Source organism: Rhinolophus sinicus, linkage group LG03, assembly GCF_036562045.2.
Source record: "Rhinolophus sinicus isolate RSC01 linkage group LG03, ASM3656204v1, whole genome shotgun sequence".
In the NCBI taxonomy this organism is placed as follows: Eukaryota; Metazoa; Chordata; class Mammalia; order Chiroptera; family Rhinolophidae; genus Rhinolophus; species Rhinolophus sinicus.
In genome coordinates, this window is record NC_133753.1 from 30,947,571 (window position 1) to 30,970,287 (window position 22,717).

The window sequence follows — 22,717 nt, forward strand, 5'->3', positions numbered from 1 at the left end:
TCAATGCCCCTTTTGTTTTTTCAATGTTTATCCAAAAAGTACTTATTTTGTAAACTCAGTATTAATTTTCTGTTGATCAGCTCTGAAGTTCCCAAGAAAGTTATGATTTAACCTTAACTGTCTATTTTTTCCCTTTAAAAAGCGAGGATCCGGCTGGAGACAGCCGACTTTATGTTGGGGCTCACACATGTCTGGGCTTGTCTAGAGGGACAGTTGGGAAGCCTGTCAGAAATGTGTTTGTATGAAGGCTGATGAGCATTGAGGAAGGACCCTGAACCTGGCAAACACAAGCTGCCTCTGAGGATAATGCCCTTGACTTCTGGGGAAAGGAGTGGTTTTGAGTAACAGCTGGTCTATGTCTCTCAGATTGTTCCCCATCCAGTTACCTGTGGATATGACTGAATCCTAAGGATAGGGAACTGGGAGGGGGTAGAGAGCTGAAGTAGGCACAGTCACACAAAATTTCCATAATATACTGGGGACAAGTGGAAGCAAATGTGGGTCAGGAATACTCCTTAATTTGTGGAGCCATTTGGGACCCAGGCAGTAGGAACAGCCTAAGAAAGCGTCCTGCTTCAACAGGTGGATTCTCATCCTAGGAAGGAACAGCCCAGCGAGGTGGCCCAGCAGAGAAGTGCAGGGCAACTCTAACGGGTGATGGTGAGGCTTTGGGTGAATACCTGGAGCTTCAGGAAATGGCTACAGTGGCGGCCTCAGCACTCCTAACTCAGTGTTGACATCATTGGCTTCAAGCAGGAGGCAGCACCTTTACCTCAAACATCAGTACCTTACATGGTAGGCACTGCAAAGTGGCAGTGGAGAACTCAGCATCAGGCCAGACCCAAAGAAACCAGTGCAGTAGAGGAGGAAGTTGGTGGAAATCTAAGAGCAGTGTGAGATTTTGGTAGCTAAGACTTACTAGTGAATGCACCTAAGATACCTCTGAAGTCTCAGAAATGTTTGAGGGGAACTTTGGTTGAAGAATATCTGGGTTTCCAGGCATTTTTCTGGTAGAGACAAAAGCCATAGCTAGTTACGATATACTGAGTGTTTGACATGAATTAACACATTTAATTCTCATAACCAACCCAGAGGTAGGTAATATTAACCTCAGCCTTTAACAATGAGAAAGGAAGAGGTCAGGGAGGGTAAATAACTTACAAGGGGGGTCACACAATTTGTGAGATTTGAATTTTATTCTAAAGTCAGTGCTCTCACACTATACCATAGCATCTCCAAAGAGGACCAGAATTTAGTCAACAAATTCACTCAACAAGCATTTTTGCATATCGACTACATGCCAAATACTATTCTAGATGTTCACTATACAGCACTGAACAAAATAAACAATCCCTGCTCACATTAGGTTTAAAATCTAGATGTTATCGAAATGACAGCCCTAATGTTGTTTCCAGGCTGATCTGACCTTGAACACATGGGTCACATAAGAAAATTTGAATAAGTGTGAGGCTTGAGATAAATTGGATTCTTAGTGCATCCATTACTCAGCTATGCTTGGGACCAGCTGCCAATGTCTCCCCCACCACTTGTCTATACATAATTTGCTCCATTACTTTGATTTAGAAGAAAAATATAATTCACGTAACTTCTGTTCTCCAAAGAATAAGAAGAACTGTGCCGGAGAGCAATTAAGGACAGGGGAACCAGCATGTCTCACTCAAGGACAGAAATAGAGGACACAATGTTTTTGATGATTGCTGATGCCTGTGTGAGAATGTGTTGCATTTAGAAACAGCGTCTACCCGTACAGCTCACACACAATCAAGTTCCATCCACATCCCTTGGAACAGATGGGATACCAAGATAGGCAGGTCAAAAGCATTGTGCATTTATTTATACAAGTGACACTATGGGAATTTTGGCAAGGGGGACCTGGTGAAAAGTCAAGCTTAATAACATTGCTAGAAGCATCTATACCCCAGCATAAGGGGTGCTGGTTAAATGGGATCGTGACTTGATTTCCATTTCAAATAAATCCATGACAAAGGTAGCATAGCATAGTGATTAAGAGTTGGACTCTGGAGGAAAACTACTTAAGCTTGAATCCCTATGGTGCCACCTACTAGCTGTGAGACCTTGAATACGTGATTTAACTTCTTTTTGCTTCACTTTCCTTATCTTCAAAATGGAGAAAATAATGAAATCTACCTCACAGGATTACTATAAGGCATAGCAAAATATAAGTGTTAGCTATTACTAATAGCATAAGATTCTTTGGATCATAGGTCATAATGAATACAATGCTATATGTTTACCAAATCGTATTCCATTTTTTCTTTCAGGGCACAAAGGAAGATGATATATCCCATTGTTCCTTTAATGTATGTTTGTGTTTAGCCAATCAGGTGTTGGTAGAAGTGATATAAGCCACCCACAGACTTGGGTCTTATAAACATCTTGCATGGTGTTCCAGTTTTCTTCCCCCTGCTGCAGCAACCCTGGAAGCCACATGATAAAATGGTAACATTCCAGCATGATGAGCCTCTATCAGACTGGGTCCCTAAAAGATTATATGGAGCAGAGCTCCTCCCCCACCCTTATCCGTGTTGGACGTGTAGCATGAGGAAGAAATACATGTTTATTGTATCAAGACACTGCGGTCTAGAGGTTCATTGTTACCACAGCATAACCTCGCCTATCCTGATGAATACTTATAAAGGCATGACAATCAGTTGCGGGTGCCTCTTCCAAGCACAGTGGGCCTTCCTATTCCAGAAAGATGGGGTTTAAAATGCCTAAGTGCCAGGTTATCTGCTCAAGTCCTAGCATTGGAGTTTTCTCTATTTAAGTCCTTTAACTTCTTAAGAGCTATGGATTCTTTTTATACCACTAAAAGCAATCCACATTTTTAAATGAATCATGAAACATCTCCCCTTCCTTCTCAAGCTGTATATTGGCAGAAAGTCTTACCAGTCATTTCCCAAATGCCATACTCATTCATTCTATTACACCCTGACTCATCAGGTTTCTTTCTGTCTTGACAGTCTGTCCAGTTCATGGCCCAGCCACCATCAAATATAAAGTCTGCTTAAAATGTTAACGTTTCGCTTTTCTATAATTTTGTTGTAGTTACAACAGTGACACTTAATAATATGGGACCTCATTTTGGAGACCTTAGTTTTTTCACACCAGTGAGAACAGGGCAGGGACTTTCTTTTAGGTCCCCACAGGGCCTAATGCAGCATCCGGCCTCAAGCAGATGGCCTATAAATATTCACTGAATTAAATTTCTACACAGTGTATTTAAACTCAGGCTTGCCACATTACTGGCCCGTTCTTCCCTGAACAGGTCTGTGGGTATCGAAAAGGTGGCTGGAAACACTGCTGTGCTCTGGCCTGGATGAATCAGGGCACCTTTCTCCATGTTCTTCAGGATGATGAATATGTGTCTTGTAGGTCAGGGAGCTGGGAGGGAGGGAGAGAGTCAGGGAGCTGACAACATTTATTTCTACGTCCTTATATATTGCTTAATAAATATAGTTAAGTTTGTGTCATAAGCTTGGTATACATCCTGCCTCTAAAGTAAACCATAAAAGTTCTTTGAGGACAGGACTATGTTTTTTATAGATCACATATTGATAGTTCCTTGATTTTAAACAAGTCCCAGTGATAAGACCTCGTATTTATGCAATTATCTAAAGTAATTACACAATGCTGTGTCATTAAATTATACAACTTAAGGTACTTTCTAATATATTATCTCACTTGCTCTTCACAATCACTAAGGCTCCAAAAACCTGGTTCAGGACTCACTTCACTACCAAGTTCAGAAAGAAGTGTGAAGTGTCTCTTAGGGTTCTTTTGTATTTCTATGTACCTGGCACCATTTTCCTCTCCTAGAAGTTAGTCCTGAGCATAACTCAGTGCCCCTGCTAAGAGCTGGCACCTTATAAGTGCTACTAATCTTGGCTGGTGTTGTTTACAAGAGGAGAGGCAGCTTCCTGTTTGCTTAGCCACAGTGACTAGGCAAATGCAGAGCTCTTTACCCTCTTAAACTACACCTTGGGACATGCAGAAAATGATCACCGACTGAGAACGCCTTACCCAGGTCACCGCTTAAACCCCCAGACACCCGAATTTAAGGGTTCATAGCTGCTCCAGTTGGTCTGACCTGGCGCTCCAGCCATGGAACCAACCGTAATTACTTAGCTTGCCAGGAAGCCATAAAGTGCTCCTGGGAAGTAGGGTGGAGGTATCTCAGAGGTAATTCAGCCTTCCTGGGCTCAGAAAGGCGGAACCAAACCAGTCTTAGGGGAGGGTAAAAGGAGGAAAACCCCTCCTTACCAGAGCCCTCCTCTTCCTTGGGTTCTGTGAGGAAGCTCCAGGCTGCTTGTCATCTTTCTTTTCCAACCAGTCCTGCCTCTCCTTCTACTTCAGTGGAAGGGCCTTCTTAGGGTGAGCAACCACCTCAGTTTGCTGAGACTGAGGAGGTTCCCAAGCTAGACTTTTAGTTTTTAAACCAAGAAAGTCCTGTGCAAACCAGGACCTTCCCGGAGTTTCTTTTTCTCTCCCGCCCTCCCTCCTTCCCTCCCTGTTGGCTCCCCAGGGATCTAGGAAGTCCAGGGCTTCCACCAGCCTTTGATGCATAATTCTCCACAAGATCCCCACCTCTGGCTTCTCCTGAGCACCAGACCAGCACTTCAACCACCAGCCTGACAGTGCCGTTTGCAGATCTAATCTTAAATTCCATGGGCTCTAAATTGACTCACCACCTCATTCCTCCAGTTCACTAACCCTGGCCACACTCATCTTCCAGGGTTTCTGTTTTCATCAATGCCACATCACTGTCCCTGCCGTTCCAGATTTATCTATTTATATTTATTGAATACCTGCTCTGTACCTCAGTGTGTCCTAGAGTCTGGGGACTCAGCGGTGAACAGAACTCACTGCCTTCATGGAGCATGCATTCTAGTCAAGGGAGACAGGAAAAAAATATATACATAGTTGATGAGGGATTCAGTACTATGCAGAAAAATTAAGCAGGTATAAGGAGTGTTGGGATGGGGGTCTCAATAACAGTTAGAGGGGGAGTTCAGGGAAGCCTTTCTGATGTGATACCATCTAAGCAGAGACCTGAAAGAAGTGAGGGAATGAACTAGGGGGCTCTCTGGAGGAAGCAACCCAAGCATAAGCACCATGAGTGTGAAGGCCAGTGTAGCTAGGGAGGCTGGACAAGAGAATGAGCAGGGGGCGTTAAGTATGGGCCAGAGCAGGGTGCAGGGGTGAGGGGGTCAGGACCCATGGAGCTTTTTAGATGAAGACACAAAGCTCCTTTATTTTGGCTCCTTTACCCTCTAATCTGTTGCCAAACCATGATAATCCCACCTCCTCAGGGTCTCTCCTTTCCATTTTTGTGGCTACCGCCTTATAAAGATCCTTATTACTTCTCATTTGAATTATTATAGCGGCCTCCCGAGTATTCTTTTTTCCTCGTCTCTCCCTACTCTGATCTACTCAGGACTGCTACAATCTTGGAGCACAGTTCTGATTGGCATCATCCTAAAATTATTAGCAGATGTTTATGTAGCTCTGAATAAAAGTGTATGTGGGGACAGAGCCCCAGAGAGCAGTTTCCAGGCTCTCGGCTTCATGTGGAAAGGTGCTGGCTCGGGTAGTAGGCGGCCGTCAGCTGTAACCATTGAGCCATTGGCCACTAATATAACTGCTGCGGCTATGTTGGGGAGTCGAGGAGAGTCGGTCAGTTGGCAGCAAAGTGGACAGCAGGTCACATGTCGTGTGAACCCAGCCTCCAGTGAGACCATAGTGGTATGACTCCCCTACCTATGGCTCCGTGGGTGTTCCTTTTTGGCCGCACCACATCCTGCGTTCTTATGTGGGGAGCGGGAGCAGAGACCCTGCAGGCCGCCCCGCACGACAGTGTACTTAGAAAAGAAGGGGACTGACAGAGGGGAGGTGTGCCCACAACTTCCCAGCAGCATGTCCTTGCCAGAAACAGATAGAACTGTTAAAAATATGTTGTCAAACATGTCAGACTTCTGTTTTTATGCCACAATGTAAAAATTGCAAATTTTTCATCAAAATAAAAAATAAATAGAAAGATGAATTAGTCAAAACCCCTTTGGTTGCCATTAACAAAAACCCAATTCAAGCCATCTTTGAAAAGGTAACAAGTTAGCTCATGTAGTTTAAAACTGCACCTTTAGGAATAGCTCGTTCCAGATGATCAGCAAGGGCAACAAAAAATTTATGTAGCTCCACCTCTCAGATCCGCTTTTTCTCTCTGTTGTCATTATTCTCAGGCAGGCTCTGCCCATGCAGTGGCAAACAAAGATGGCCACCACTGGCTTCAGATTACATCTTCTCAGTTTAGCAACTCTAGTGGAAAAGAGCACCTGTTTCAGCAAAGGTCCCAACACTGACTCTCATTGGACTCTCGCTGGACAAAGGACTTATTCCTCAACCAATCACTAGAACTGTGGTTAGCCAGGCCTGGATCACATCCCCACCCTGGAGCTGGGGGTAGGAAAGTGTGAGGTCATCCCCCCCTGAACTAAATGAAAAGAGAGTGGAAGATAGATGGTACCCAAAGGACCATTGGTACTGAGGATGGGGGAGGGGTGGTGGGTAAGCAAAACAACAGGTGTCCACAACCAAAGGCTGGGAGCATCATGTTCACTGAGTCCTAATCTCAAACACCTCTGAGTAACCAACAGGTCTCCATTTTAAAAACATTTCGTCCTATTGTGCCTATATTTGATTATTTCAATGATGCTTTTGCTCCAACTTAAATGGCTTTCCACTGTTCCCCCTTACCAGTCAGCAATCTCCCTTTTCTGGGTCTACTTCACTTGCTTGACAGCAGGACTTGAGGATTAACAGCGTCTTTGAACTGACTCTGGGTGGTGAGCACACAATGTGATATGCAGATGATGCTTTATAGAATTGTACACTTGAAACCTATGTAATTTTACTAACCATTGTCACCCCAATAAATTTTTTTTTTAAAGGGTCTTTGTCTCTATGAGCAGGCTTTCAATAAACTGTAGGTGTTATAGACATTTGTGGCCAGGGGCACAGGCAGTATTATTGACCCTAAAATATCACAAGTAGGTATCGACTGAGGTCGTGGGGGAAAGAAGAGCCTCGGTGTAGACTGAGGACAATCCCCCACCTCTCAGATGTGAAAGGAGCTTCATTAACAACAGGAGTTGGAAAACAATTGAGAGGTCATACTACGCTTTTTGTCGTGCTTCTGCATGATGTGTGTGTTTAAAATTTATTATGTGTGTGCATATATATGTAACTCATTTAATACTCACACAACAACCTTATGAAGTAGGCAGGCTTATCCTCATTTCACATGTGGGTAAGGTGAGGCACAGAGATGTTGACTACCTCGTCCACTGTTTCACCCAACTAATAATACATGGAGGATCCGAGATTTGAACCCATGGCTCTCCAACTCCTAAGTGCTATTGTAAACCCACCCATTATTCAGTTTCTATGAGGAGGAGGGAAATGGCTGCTCATGCTGAGTCCTACCGTAGCTCTCAAAGCACTGGAAACTCACCAGCGACCATGACCGCCTCCTTGGCAAGTAGGCGGCCAGATTTCAACTCATTCTACTGCTTTAAGGGGCAGAACAATGAGGCCGACCCAGGATTGGTGGCCTGAGGAGGTACACTCAGAAAGGTAGAGGAAGTGGTGTTGCTCAAGCGCCTGCCACCCCCTCACCTCAAAGATCCTTCTACCACATACATACCACCCACCTCTGGAAACTGTCATTGTGGTTGCAACAGCGTCCGTCTAAAAATAGCCAGACCCGTCTTACCCCACATTGCTCTGCTGTGCTGTCCAAAGACTGTCTGCAATCCTGGTTGACTCTGTCCCCAAGCCGCTTGCACCTGCCTCCGGCACTGATGGGGGCATCTCAGCTGCCCTCGGACTCCCTCGGCACCTCAGGACCAGAGCCGACTGCCCCTCAGACCTCGTGCTGGGAGCTGAGCCTGCAGCCCCCACTGAGGCCCCTCAGCAGAGAACTTTCAACCCTCAGCTGCCTCCAGCTCAGAAGCCCCTCCTCCGACCTATACTCCGACTGACCCCTGGTGGACTTGGGTGATACCTCATAGCCCATGTCATGAGGGACACCTGACTAAACTGCTGAAGGCTCAGGGCCTTGGGAGGACCAGGTGGGCCTGAAAGTCAGAGATGCCCAGGTGAGCACCATGGAGGTTTAGAGTATCCTGAGCAGGTGGCCAAGTGCAGCAGCTGGTAGAGAATGTGGATGCAAGTGTGGTGTGTGTTTAAAGGGAGTGGGATGGCCTGGTGCTCTGCCAGGACACAAGGCTTCTGCAAACAGTCAGCAGGAAGCTAATGGACTCTGAGGGATGAGCAAGGCAAGGACCCAGTGAAGCTGGCTGGAGCTTGGCGACTGGGGGAGGAGAAAGAGCTGGGAGGCGTGCCTCAGGAGTTAGGTCACCAGGCAACTGAAAAAGGCCCAAGAGGAGCCTCTGGCTAAGGATGTGAGGCTGGAGCTGAGTTAGTGATGTGGGAGTTAGTGATGTGGGAGAGAGGGTCTGCCCAGCCCACAGTCAGATCTGGAACCTAGAGCCTAGAGCTTAATGGTTACAGAGGATGCATGAGACAAGATCTTGGACCATGGAAAGTAAATACTTACTATATTTTATTTAGTATATACAGATTTTATAGTGAGAAAATATTTTAGAATGAGTCCACCATATTGAAAAAAAGAGAAGTCCAAACAGACTTTACAAAAAAAATGTTTTTGTTTTGAATTTGGGTATATCTTTCTGGGTAAAATTTTATTGGAGAACAGTCTGTTTTTCCAGGGCCCATCAGCTCCAAGTCAGGTTGTTGTCCTTCAATCTAAACGCACTTGAACCGGCAACCTTGTTGGTCAGAGCTCGCGCTCTAACCTACTGAGCCATCCGGCCTCCCTCAAAATTTTTTTGATGTACCGTATTTTAAACTTTTCATTACGGAACACTTTACCCACTCCCCTCACCTGGATTAATTTGAAGCTAAACCCAAACATGAAATCATTTCACCTATAAATATTCCAGTAAATTGCCCCAAAATTTCTCTAAATTTTAGAGCAGTACTTCTCAACCCAGGATAATTTTGCCCCCAAGGAGACATCTGGCTATCTCTGGAGACATTATTGATTGTCACAATTTGTGTGTCTGTGTGTGTATGGGAGGGAGGGGGTGCCTCTGGCGTCCCAGTGGGTATAATACAGGGATGCTGCTAAACATTCTACAATGCACAAAAGAGCACCCCACAACAATTATTTGGCCCAAAATAACAATAGTGCTGAGGTTGAAAAACATGTTTTCGAGTCTAAAAGACAAGCGTTCTTTAAAATGTATAACTACAATATTATTAGCATACATAAAAATTAACAATAATTCCATAGTATCAAATATCCAGTTAACATTAAAATTTCCCTGATTACCTCATAAATTTAAAAAAAATTTTTTTGCTTAAATCAAGATTCATCCATTGCAATTTGTTGATATATTTCTTACGTCTTTTTTAATGTATAAGTTCTTATCTCTCCTTTTTCTCTTGTAATTTATTATAAAATAAATTTATTTTTGTTACAAAAACTACATGAATAAATTCTTGATGTCAAACTTGAAACATTACAGATAAAGCTGAAATTCCCTTATCACTGGTATTCCAATCCTAGTCCTCTCCCCAAAGAATAACTAATTTATCAAAATTGTGTATCAATCAAGAATATGTTCAACTACATGTTTCAAAAAAAATGAACAAAACAGGAACAACAAAATCTTCAAGTTTACTTAATTTTCAGGAAAACAATCCCAAGTAGGCAGTCCAGGGCTAGTGTGGCAGCTCTTAAAGGGTCCCAGCCTCCTTCCAGGTCTCTGCTCTACCATCTGTGAATATGGCCCTCATCCTCACCGACCAAAATGGCTAACAGAGGATCAGCCTTCTTATCTGCATTCCAGGCAGCAGGATGAAAAAGTGAAGAGGGCATATCTCTCTGTATGAGTTGGCTAGGTCTGCTATAACAAAGTACCACAAACTGAGTGGCTTACACAACAGAAATTCATTTATTGTTTCACAGTTCTGGAAGCTAAAAGTCTGAAATCAAAGTATCAGCCACCTTAGTTTCTTCTGAGGGCTGTAAGGAAAAAAAATCTCTGTTCCATGTCTCTCTCCTTTCTCCTGGCAATTTGCTGGAAATTTTTGATGTTCCTTAGCTTGCACAAGCACTAGCGCATTCTCTGCCTTGATCTTCACGTGGGGTTCTCCGTGTGTGTGTGTGTGTGTGTGTGTGTGTGTGTGTGGTATGTGTTCAAATTTTCCCTTTTGATGAGGACACCATTCATATTGTATTATGGCCCACCCCAATGACCTTATCTTAACTAATTACATCCATAAGTACCCTATTTCCAAAAAAGGGCATATTCTGATGGGGATTACTTCAACATATGAATTTTGGGAAGACTAAATTCAACTCATAGGAAGATTTTAGAGAAGTCTCTTATACCTCCTTGCTTATACTTCTTTGGCCAGAACTTAGTCTTAGGACCACACCTCACCGCAAGAAATGCTTGGGGTGCTGGGCTTGAGCTGTACATAGCCATGCCTCCAAAAAGTCAATTTTTTGTTGCGGAAAAGAAAGGGGAAAATGGATGTCAAGGCAACAACTAGCAACCTGCCATGGAATGTATCCTACCAGACATTATTCTATGCATTGCAAACATATCTATGTACCTTTCAGTAAATACTTCAGTGTTAGAGTCTTCATCCAGACAGCTTTACCTCTTACAGAGCACCCACCAGAAGGCAGGCACTGCCTAGGGCTTCATGTTTTTATCTATAAACCTCAGAACACCCTGTGAACAGAAGTAGGCTTAGTTTCAGCCTCAGGGCCCCTCATTTGCACAGGGCCCTTTCAAGGCCCCACTCCTAATTTTGGATTTCAAACTTGACATCCTTTTACTTTAAAAGGGTCCCAAAAATATGCAAGATAGGCATTATCCTCATTTTATAGATGAGCAACTTGAAGCATGGAGAGGGCAAGTGGTTTCTCTGAAGTCCCAGAGCCTGTAGTGGAGTTGAGTTTGAAACCGAGTGTGTCTAGTTCCAAAATGCAGGCCATTTCCCCTGTGCCTTGCCCACTGATGGTTACTGAAAGCACCCCAGGGTGCTTTCTCCAGGGCAGATCTCTGGCCACAGCCCCATCTGGATGTTTGGATTCCCTGAGATTTGAATGCTGACCGGGCTGGCGGAGGCTACTGCTCAGGCAGATTCTCCTTTAGGAGAAAACCTCTCCTGTGGAAGATGAACCTAAGCTGGGATCCATCCTCTGGAAGCACACCTGTAGTAGATTCCTAGGGCTGCCGTAACAAATTACCACAAACGGGATATCTTAAACAACAGAAATGTATTCCCTCATAGTTCTGGAGGCCAGAGTCTAAAATCAAAGTGTCATCAGGTGTTGCCACACAGCAGCCTACCCGTCTGTCTCCTTGTACCTGCCCCTAAAGAAAGGAGAGTCTGTGAGACAGATCCTTTCAGGGACTTTGCTTCACCTTTGTGCTTGCACCTTATGTCTCCCTGTTAGGCCCCAAAAGATGGCTGGTTAGCCAATGACGGGTAAGAGCCCCCACGGGTGGGGGGGCAACCCAAGCCAGGCGGAGCCATGTGGGGACCATCTGTGGAACTCGTGGGGTTGATAGAGGTGGGCACAGCCCCCCACCTTCCCCTGGCTAAGGAGAGCCTCTGCCTCTGTGGCTGCATTCCTTCCCACAACCTGCAGGGGAAGAGACTCGATGTGCTCTCCATCAATTCATATGCATAAAGGTTTTGTCCCTTGGGGAAGTACATACATCCTGAGACTTATGGTTCCACTGCCTGCAGGCAAGGGTGATTAATTTGAATCAGTTTCCTATTATAATGTACGGGATTCACAGATCTTGAGATTGACAAGCCTCACTTCCTTTACTTCCTCACCTGACTAATAAAAGCTATGCGTTGACCCAATTTGGGGCGCTCCGCCCTTGAGGCTGGAGTCCCTTGGCCCTGCTTGCACACAATTCTTGGCTACTGTATTTCTTAACCCTGCGCTGCCCTCCTCACTCCCCACAACTTTTGTAATGCAGGACGTGACAATCAGGGTCACACTCCCTCCACAAGCTTCAGTGGATAATACTTCCTTGCCTCTTTCAGCTTCTGGTGGCCCAAGAGTCCCTGGGCTTGTGGCTGTGTCACTTTGCTTTCATCTTCACATGGACTTCTCCTCTGTGTCTGTATTCTCTCCTCTCATCTCTTATAAGGACACTTTGTATTGGATTTAGGGCCCAACAGGATAACCTAGGATAATGTTATCTCAACATCCTTCATGTAATTACATCTACACAGACCCCTTTTCCAAGTAAAGCCACATTCACAGGTTCTGGGATATGAACGTACTTCTTGGGGGGCCACCACTCAACCCACTACACACTTCATCCCAGAGCAGCAGATATCATTTCCAGGACCAGGGTAAAGGGTAGACAAATATGGCTATCCACATTGTCCATCTGCTCCACTTTAATTAGCAATGGCAAAGGCGCCAGGATGGAAGCATGGGGACAGGGCTCCTTACTTTAGGAAAGCATAAGTGGTCCCAGTTGCCCAAGGCCTGTTAAAGTTGGAGAAACTCTGAAGGTTCTGCCAAGTGTGGGCATGCGGGCGCCAAACTTTTTTGGTAGAATGGAAGTTACATTAGCATGTTTTTCTGTGTTACTATCCACTTTAGAGACATTCCCTGAGAAATGAATTTTAAATTCCAAAGCCAGGTCAGGAGGGGCACAGCAAGACAGAAGAGATGAGAGAAACATTTCCAATGTATCGAGCTATGCATTCCGCGGCCTCACTTCTTGCTTAAAGCACAGGTATAAGCTACAGGTAGTGGTAGAAAGTTCCTGATGCCAGATTTTGGAGGTGAGAGCAAGAAACAGTTTCAGACCTATGCCTGACTCCATGTCCTTTCACTTAATATGAATTCAGTTTCAGCAAGTACCGACTGAGAACATACAGGTCACCTGGCAGGCCTTGTTTTCCTCAAACCTCACAACCAACTAGGTTATTATTACTTCCCCCACTTTCCAGGTGAGATGCTGAGATTCAGAGAAATTAGGGGACTTGACCAAGATCATATAGCTGTAAGTGGTTGAAGCTGGAGGTTAGAAAGCATCTTTTGATTCCTAACTCAGTGCTCTTTCCAGCAGAGCTCAAGAGATGAACATTCCTTCCTACTTGCTGGCGTCTGCCCTGGTGAGGGGATAGAGATGGGAGCAGGCCCACCTCCTGCCCACTGGAGCTTATCTCCCTCCCATTTGAAAGAAGAGAGTACTGCAGCGAGAGGCCTGAGATCAGCATTTCTGTCTGTCTCCCAGTGCGAGTAAGTGCAAGAAACTGCCTAATTAAAGTCTGCAATATGCCCAGAAGCCTCCACGGCCGCCAGAGTTGTTTCCTGTGCGTTCTCAGTGCCTGATGATACTTATTCTTCATGTTTATGTTGTGCGATGCACTCTGCTCCAGGAGCATGAAGCCAATTTCACCATCCACGCAGCTCCAGAACAACCGGAAGGCATCCCTGTTCTAATTTATGAAGAACCAGCATGTGCAATCAATAGGTGCCCCATAGGTTATTAAAGAAGAAAAAGATGGCCCAGGCCACCCTGTTTACTAACAGGGAAATGGTCTCCTGGCACCTTCTGACATGTGGCCTGTGAGAGATTTACATTTCCTTTTCAGTACAGAAACACGGCCTTCTCTTTTCATCTCAGCCCTAAGCCTGGGAACTGGGGGCTTGTGGAGGCACAGTTGGAAAGTACCCTTCTCTGCACTCGAACCCCAGAGGGGGCTCAGAAAGCAAGGAGTCTGGGGGGTGGGGACCAGCCCAAAACTTTCATAAGGCCGCTTATGTTTTGAGGCCCCAGAGAACGATAGCAGTCTAGGAGGCAGTGGGGTGAGACTTAGTAGGTGGGAGTGAGTGGATTGGGTGTGAGGTGAGGCCAACAGAGCAAAAAGAAATAGGTAACTCCTGCCAGGGTGCCAGGAGGAGATGGGATCCTTGTTCGGCCTTGCATGGTTCTGGAGAAGCTGTTATTACTTGCTCTTTTGCCTTCTATCTTTGTTTTGGGAACTATGATTTCAGGAATCTGCAGTTCTACAGTTTTCTTGACATCTTAACAATTTTGGAGGAAGAGGATGGGTTAGCTTTAAAAATGAAATGGTAGCAGTATTAGCTTCTTTGGGTTATTTGGGTGAAGGGAAGAGCAGTACCTCACTCCAGTCTACTTTCTGGAAGGTAGAATGGTGTAATGCAGTGGTTCTCGAATTTTTGAGTCTGAGGACCACTTTATACTCTTAAAATTTATATAAATTATGTCTATCAGTATAAAATCTAAAATGTTTATTAATTAATTAAAAAATAATAAACCCATTACACGTTAACATAAATAACATACTTTCATTGAAAAAAAAAAATCTTCCAAAACAAACCAAAAAATGAGTGAGAAGAGTGACATTGTTTCATATTTTTGCAAATTTTTAAAATGTCTGGGTTAATGGAAGATGACTGGATTCTCATACCTGCTTCTGCAGTCAATATGTTGCAATATGTTGTTTTGGTTGAAGTCTATGAAGACAATCCAGCTTTATAAGACATGTAGCTGGAAAAACAAAGAGTATTTAATAGTCTTTTAAAATAATTGTAGATATTCTTTTTGATACTGCACTAAAATGTAACATACTTCTAAAGGTTAGTTGCAATGTGGAATCTGAAAGCATATCAATGAATTTTTGTGTTCTGTTACATTCAAGTCCTTTGGTTTACTGTATGCTTTGAATGGATCTTTTACCTATGTATGATTTTGTAATACCATGCATTGGTCATTGGAAAATACTGGTTTATTGAGTTACGCAGATATTCCAAAATTTTGACACATTTCATTATACAATATAAAAAAAATTACATTCATTTAGATCACCATCAATCTCATTAGAAAAGTTTTTGAGTATTGGGAAGCTGTCAAGCTCCATAGTAGAAGATACAAATTTTCAAAACTTCTAATTTTCACTTAGAAGCTCAAATTTTATCATTGACAACAAATATTATCAATTGTTTTCCTTGAAGTGACAGGCTCCCTTTGTTCATTTTGAGAAAAAGGCTGCCAAATACCCAGTCTGAAAAAGCAAAAAGAAAAAAAAAGATATTCCATGAAAAAAAACAGCTAGTTCAACTCTCACAGCTCCGTTGCCTAAATACTTTTCCTAGAGATACCTATTATACTTTGGAATGCAGTAAAAGTTCTTTATGCATATTCCCCATTTTGTTACACAGAATATTTTGAAAAGTGTCAATATTTGATAAAATTAATCATTTTCACTGCTTCATCAAGGACATTCTTAAATGAAACTGGCATTTGTTTTTTACTGCAGGTGTGTGGCTATGACTAGTACAGCTTGGTGGCCGCCTTGATTCCTGCTCAGATGCTAAAAAACGTTTACCCACCATTTATTTTCCACCTTCAGTGAAAATGTCAAAAAGCAAAAAATGAAAATGAAAAAAGCAAAAAAAACATGATAGTATTATTATGAAAATAGTTTTAACTTCATGAACACCTCAGAAGTGTCACAGGGATCCTCAGGGCTCTATGGACCACACTTTGAGAACAGCAGGTATAGTAAATGCAACAAATGACTAAATGTCACACCCAGCTTTGCCTGTGGCTAGCTCTGTCTTCTGCAAGTCATCTCACCCAAATGTCTCAGTTTCTGTATTTGTAACATGAGCAGGTTGAATTAAATGATCTCTGTCATCTCACTGTCACCTTAGGAGCACTCGGAAACACTGACCCATATTCATTGTTGACTTCTTATCATTGTTATTGTGTATTTGTTTTTAATATGCGTTCTCTTTTTGGTGTGCTGTTGTGAGGATATACAGGCACATATTCTCTTCTATCCCTTTACAAATGGGAGGGCAGCAGGCTCTCCCATGTAGCACGTACTTTGCTGTAGAGGATGAACTGAAAACTCCACCTCTATTATGGGGAAAAACTGGGACATCAGAGATCTACTATTTGAACACAATATCATCTGTCTTGAATGGCTCTGGAAGGGACATTTTCAGTTAACTGGCGGAGAGGGGAGGCTCTTTGTTGTGAAATCCAGGCCAGGAAATCAGGCCGAGTCATAAGAATATGAGAAATATGCATTTTTCATGAAAAATAAAGAAGACCAACTGTGTTGTTTTCTGAAGAAATCTACATTTCTGTTGTGGTGATTTATATTTGCCTTCAGATGGAAAGAGGTCAGTCTTCTGATGCTCCTCCTTTATCCCCATCCACATACCAGAGTTTATCTCTTCCCCGCTGCAGAGCCCATGGAAGCCTGAGAGAAGGGAAAATGCACTGATACCCAGCTGGTGCCAGAGGGACAGGATTTTGTCAGGCACAAGAAAGGATGGGGCTGGGGCTGCATCATCCTGAAGGAAGAAGTGGTCTGTCTGCTCGAGGAACGTGTTAGGGCCTCTGACTGGGAGACATATACGGAGTATTGTGGAGAAAAGGAGAAACATCCACATAAGATGTAATGCAAACGTCACCACAGAGGCATATTTTCCTCTTTATGAATTTTATAAAAAGCAAAACATAGCAAACAAAGGTACAACTCCTTATTTCCCCACTTTTGTAAAGCTTTGGAATAAGTACTCAAATAATGGAATAAGTACTTCAATAAAAGAGTGGAATAAGCCACTCTCAAAGTCCAATATGTATTTGTTCTGTAGCAGATAGGTGAGTCACTGTGACAGAAGCTCTTACAACGGATCTCCACCTAACCAAGTCACCTGGTCCATGATGCTTTTCCTCTAGAAAACCCACTAGTGCCCATGGCAGGCCAGAGACTCAATTAGGAGCGGTACTCTTGGGTACTTCTGTTCCCACAGATGGAGTTGAGTGCTCACAAGAAGTCAATGCTATTTGTTCCCAAACCCATTTCTGCCTGTTGTACTTGCAATTCTGATTATGTAATTTAATTATTGTGAAAGTAAATGAAATACTGTGTTTCCCCCAAAACAAGACTGGGTATTATATTAATTTTTGCTCCAAAAGACGCATTAGGGCTTATGTTCAGGGGATGTCATCCTGAAAAATCACACTAAGGCTTATTTTCCAGTTAGGTCTTATTTTCGGGGAAACATGGGACGAGTGCAAAAAAGAGTTCTTATTCCTATGAAAACAGATGTTGTATGCTTTGGAATGGCTTGATAAGCACAAGTCACACAGACACAAAAATGCTATTGAATTGGTGTGGGAAAGACATATGAAAAAGACTGGAGGGGAAAAAAATCATAAATATCTTAGGATAATTCTGTGCTCAGATTGCTTTTTGTCAAAGTTCTCATTCTACTTTGAAGAAACCCAAGCTGGAGCTTACAGAATGTAGGCTCCATGGGTATGGAGACCCAGCATTCAGAATATGCCTGGCATGTAGTAGGAACACAATCAATATCTGTACAATAAGTGAATTGTGGGTGTGGTTAATACAAGATTGATAAAGCAGAACTCCAATTAATAGAAGCCTGCTCCCCCCAAAAAAGCCTTGATCCTACCTTTAAAAAATGGTGCCCAAACATACTTGTATAGGCTTTAAGATAAAATAAGATGTTTAAGGTACATTTCACATGGTGACCCATTTACACTGTATTTTTAATAAATGAACTATCTCCTGTCAAGATCACACTGGAAAGGAGGGCTTTGCCTGTATTCAGAAGCAGGGAAGTGCCTTGGTTATTTAATAGGCACTACCCTCTCCATGGTGGAGTGTTAGACAAGATCATGAGAGGACTACCCCATCAGGAGACCTCATCTCCCCTCTCCAGAAGCTAGCTAGAAAAGTCTGCTCTGATTTAGAAAGGGAGAGACTTGCTAGGAGGCAGACTGCAACTCTGGATAAAGATTGGTTCAATAGATAGGGGCTGGAATGAGAAGCGGTCCCCTGGACCATCTCTGACCCAGTAAGCTATAGTAAGGACTTGTGATGTTAACAAATACTTCCCCCATCTCAGACTATATTTGAGCTTCTTTGGATTTGAGCTCAGAGGATCTTCTATATATTAACCTTGTGGCCTTGAACTAGTTAGTGGACTTCTCTAAGCTAGAACTTAGGCAAGGAATGGGTTACAGGTGTATTAAGATATTGATCTTTCTCAATGCTTGGAATGACCAGGCAAGGGCAGCCAGAATCTCTGTGCTCATCAGCTCTGGTGCCAGTGCCTTATCCCTTTTCCATACTATTATATAAATATAGAGATAGAGGTAGAGATAGAGATATGTATGTATGTATGTATGTATGTATACATATCATATTTTTCAATTTCCTATGTGTATCATGATCTAGAAATCGTTGGAAACACTAATAGTCACAGCCTTAGCTTCTCAGCTAATAAAGCCTGTCCTGCCTTTGTCAACAGGTTGTTGTGATCACATGAGATATAGGTGTGAAATGCTTTTAAAACTGTTGATAATTATACCAACAGGAGGCATATGACAGACCACATACCTGATATCAGCCAGTAGCACAAGGAGAGTTTGATTCCATTTCTCAAGCCCTAGTTTCCTAGTTTCCTGAGTCAACAGAGAAACAAGAAAAAGCTGGCATCTAGAGGTCAAAACATTACCCTTACTTCTGATAAAATCTGATATTAACAAGTGTAACTATAGGCAAGTGAGCTCCCTAATACTTAACTCCAATATTAGGCTGATTTACCCAGGCAATCACAGGCAACTCTGGAAACCTATGCTCCTCCCCTGCAAGAGAAAGCTTGTCCCTGGGATTGTGAAACAGAAAACAATCCCTGTGGGCAACTTACTTCCAAAAGAAAGAGAAGAGTGGAGGACTGGTGCATGCATGTCAAGTTTCTTCTTCCAAACTTACCAATCAGATGTCACTCCGTCTCCTTGGGAAGGAGTGTGTGACAGGATAGAGGGAGGACAGGAGTTTTGCACTAACAACTCCTCACACATGAAAGAGAGAACATCAGATGCACCCTCTTAAGATTTGAAAGGAGGCTATGGTTTGTTTCATGTGCTGTTTCTTGGCAAACATGGTCATGGAGGCACTGGATGTTTACAGCACTGTTATAAGTCCCAGGGCCCCGTCAGTGGCTACTTGCGTACAGAGAAGCAGGAAGTCCCCAAGCCGATCAAACAGGCACAGTCTGTCCCTGGAGGTGGTTTCTTAAACCCTGGATGTAGGTAAAGTGGTTTAGTTCTGGAGCTGCTCTTGGCATGCTTCCCCCAGCTTCTTGACTGTGACACAGGCCACCCTCACTGACATTCCTTCAGTGTTGTGTGGTTTCTGCTGGAGACACAGCCTAGGACGTGCTCCTTTAGCCCATCCATGAATTTTTAAGCACCTAATTTCCTAAATTAAATTATTTTCTGCCTAGAGTATTCGAATGGTGTCCAATATCTGAAATATAACAATAATTGAGGAACATTTTATCACTATTCACTTTTCCCAGAAAACTTCCTCCCTCCCTCTCCCCTTCCCACCTTCTTGCATTGGTTCATTTCATTTTGACCAGCACTGGGTCACATGCCTACACCTAAAACTATCACTGGTCAAGGGTACCTAAGTCCATGTTTTGGTTATACTAATCATCAAATCACTAGTATGGAATGATGCGTATTCCATTTTTCTAGACATATTTTCCCATCTAGCAGCCCAGGTTCTCCTTACTCTTTGTTTTGGGGTCCTGTGCCTAGATCCTAGAGAAAAATCTTCAACATGCAAAGGCCAACCTTCTAAACCACCTGTCCAGATTCCTGGGTTCTTCTCTGCTTACAATCTAGCTGTTTGTAAGCACTCTCATTTTGAACTACACAATAAACATCTGTTGCATTGATATTTAATTTCTGAGTCTGGCAGTCTCAGAGGCAGCCCTGGGTTACCCACCAATAAGCTACTGTTTATCGAGAGCAGACTACAGAACAAGTACACCAAAGTTATACGCTATTCACATCCACACTTTGGAATGGCAGTAGGAAATTCAGGTGGAACTCATTGCCAGCCTCTTGTCTCCAACTCATTACTTGAAGACCAGAGACCTCTCACGGCCTTGAACTAAGGAGAGTGCCAACTTTCCCATTATTTGCGCTTTCTTTTTCTGGGGTAATCAGGTCTCTCCTCCTTCTGCAGTCTGAGCAAGTGATGAAATTTTTCAGTATTGTAGTGATTTTGGTTAAACTATCTTTCCTCTTGGAGATTCAGGGCAAATCAGTGAATATATACTGAGTATCCACTTCATGCATAGAACACTTGGGGCTATAGAGCACACATCTTGGCTCTTATCCTCAAACGTTTTGTAATCTGATGGGGCAGGGGGCAAGAAATGCATCGATAATGCTTTTCCTTTTTTATTTTTCACTACCCAGATCATGAAAGGGACACCTGAAATTCATATTTCTGATTCATTTGAATGTGTGTATGGGGAGACAAGAAGAACTTTTACTTCAGCTCATAAAAGGTTTTACACAGCAACATTTTAATCTTTTTCTGGAGACTGAATGAAAGAGAATTGCTGGTCAGGATCCCTTTAGGATCCATGCTGCTTGTAGGTAGGGTTTCCAGGAGGGAATTCCCACCCATGCTCAGGAATTTTTTTTCACTTTCCCGTTCCCAAATCCTGAGAAAAGTTGGTCGGGAAATCGGAAAAATCAGCTCCTTGAACCCAGTAATACCCACAATGGCAAATAAACGTACTACTCACAATGTATCTCTTAGACATTTTTCCTATTTATCACTAGGGTTTCTGAGCAGGAATTCCCTCCAGTTCTCAGGAATTATTTTTTTATTTTCCGTTCCCAAATCCTGAGAAAAGTTGGTCAGGAAATTGGGAAAATTGGTTCCTTGAACCCAGGTGGTTGGTGGTATTGGCCATCACTTTGTGGAAACGATTCATTGTGGAGAACGGAAAATAGTTTATATCTTGGGATTTGGGAATAGGAAAGCGCAAAAAAAAATTCCTGAGACTGGGTGGGAATTCCCGCCTGGAAACCCTACTTGTAGGCAAGCACTGTGCTTATTTGAATCATTTTATTTTAGAGTTAACACAGTTAAACTGTAAACTAGTAAAGGCAGGGACTTGATAACATTACTCACCTATGTATCTGCAGTTGCCCAGCCCATCCTTTTAGATACTGAAAAATGCTAATGGATCCAGGAACAAATGAAGAAATGGGTGACACAACACAAGAGCAAGTACTCAAAACAAGTTTTAGATGGGGACCGTTTGCCATTCACCTGCTGCCTACCCTGACCAATGATCTCTTTTTGCTACTAGTTTCAACCACTGTACCTGTTTCCATATCATCAATAGCTTCTGCTAATAGTGAAAATCCTTTGAGGACATCCCACCTATGAAAATAAACTCCTATGAAAACAAAACAAAAAGGCAATTTGAAGGAGAGATGGAACTTTCAAAATTCTTGAAGCCAACACGAGTTTTTTGTTGTTGTTGTTTTTAAAGGCATTTCATCCAATGAGCTCTCAGCCCAAATCATGGCAGATGATGAAACCTCTCAGTATCAATGAGGGGGCACCATTAACATCCAAGTATGTAATCAGGGTCCCATTCATGTATATTGGATAACTGGTTCCTAAACATTTATGTGCTGAGTTGTAGCCCCTCAAATTCATACATTGAAGTCCTAACCTCAATGTATGAATTACCTCAGACATCTCAGTTACCTCATAATGTAACGGTATTTGGAGATAAGGTTTTTAAAGAGTCAATTCAGATAAAATGAGGCCATTCGGGTAGGCCCTAATCCAATCTGACTGGTTTCCTTCTAAGAAGAGAAGATTTGGACACACCGAGATACCAGATGGGTGCACTCACAAAAGAAAGAACATGTAAGGACACAGTGAGAAGCTGCCCTCCTGAAGACAAGGAGAGAGGCCTCAAGAGAAATCAAACATACCCATACCTTGGTTTTAGATTTCTAGCCTCCAGAACTGTGAGAAAATATCTGTGGTTTAAGCCACCCCATCTGTAGTGTTTTGTGATAGCAGCCCTAGCAAACTAACACAACATTTACCACAGAACTCTTCATTGTGGTGTTACCACAAAGATGTGCTTGTACAACACATTCATGTACTCACTGGGCACTGTATACTTGGGATTACGTAATAGAACCTAACTGACTGACCACACAGGAGATTAGGTTTTGCTAGAGGGAAGCAACTGGCAAGACTAAAAGTCTTAGGAAATTTTATACTCCTTGACAACTGCAGCTACATTTTCTTACCCCTAAAAATGATTCTTTTAAATGTTTCTTTGTATCTTTTTCCTCCTATATCTTCTTCTTTCCCCACTTTGCCACCCTTCCACACTTCCCTGTCACCCATGTCCCTTACCACCACCACATCCACCTGCCCGCCAGCAGACCCTGACATCCATTTCTGGCTTTGCTTAATAAAAAAACAAAATAGCTTTTTTGTTTTGTGTTTTAAGGCTTTAAACAGATTTCCCCAACCAAAAATTAGGAGTTTAAAACCCTGTTTGTGAGGGTAAGATTTTTAATTTGGCTTCACATCAGTCAGGGAAGATGGGCTCAGAGAAGCCCGTCATTTCCAGGCACCAGGAAGGGTTTCTATTATGGGAGAAAAACACCTGTAA

At 43.0% G+C, this 22,717-nt stretch overlaps 2 long non-coding RNA genes across 3 annotated transcripts in view; one reads left to right on the forward strand and one right to left on the reverse strand.

Annotated features, from left to right (window-relative positions):
* Positions 1–22,717, reverse strand: part of LOC109448343 (uncharacterized) — a 95,457-nt gene that overhangs the window by 61,822 nt on the left and 10,918 nt on the right. For both annotated transcript variants that reach the window (XR_002137501.2, XR_012494634.1), the window contains exon 2: positions 14,620–14,699. This is a non-coding gene — a long non-coding RNA (uncharacterized LOC109448343). The remainder of the gene's footprint in view (positions 1–14,619; positions 14,700–22,717) is intronic.
* On the forward strand, positions 7,599–16,801 carry LOC141570543 (uncharacterized). The gene is made up of 2 exons (XR_012494635.1): positions 7,599–8,198; positions 13,248–16,801. It is a non-coding gene; the product is annotated as an uncharacterized LOC141570543 (long non-coding RNA).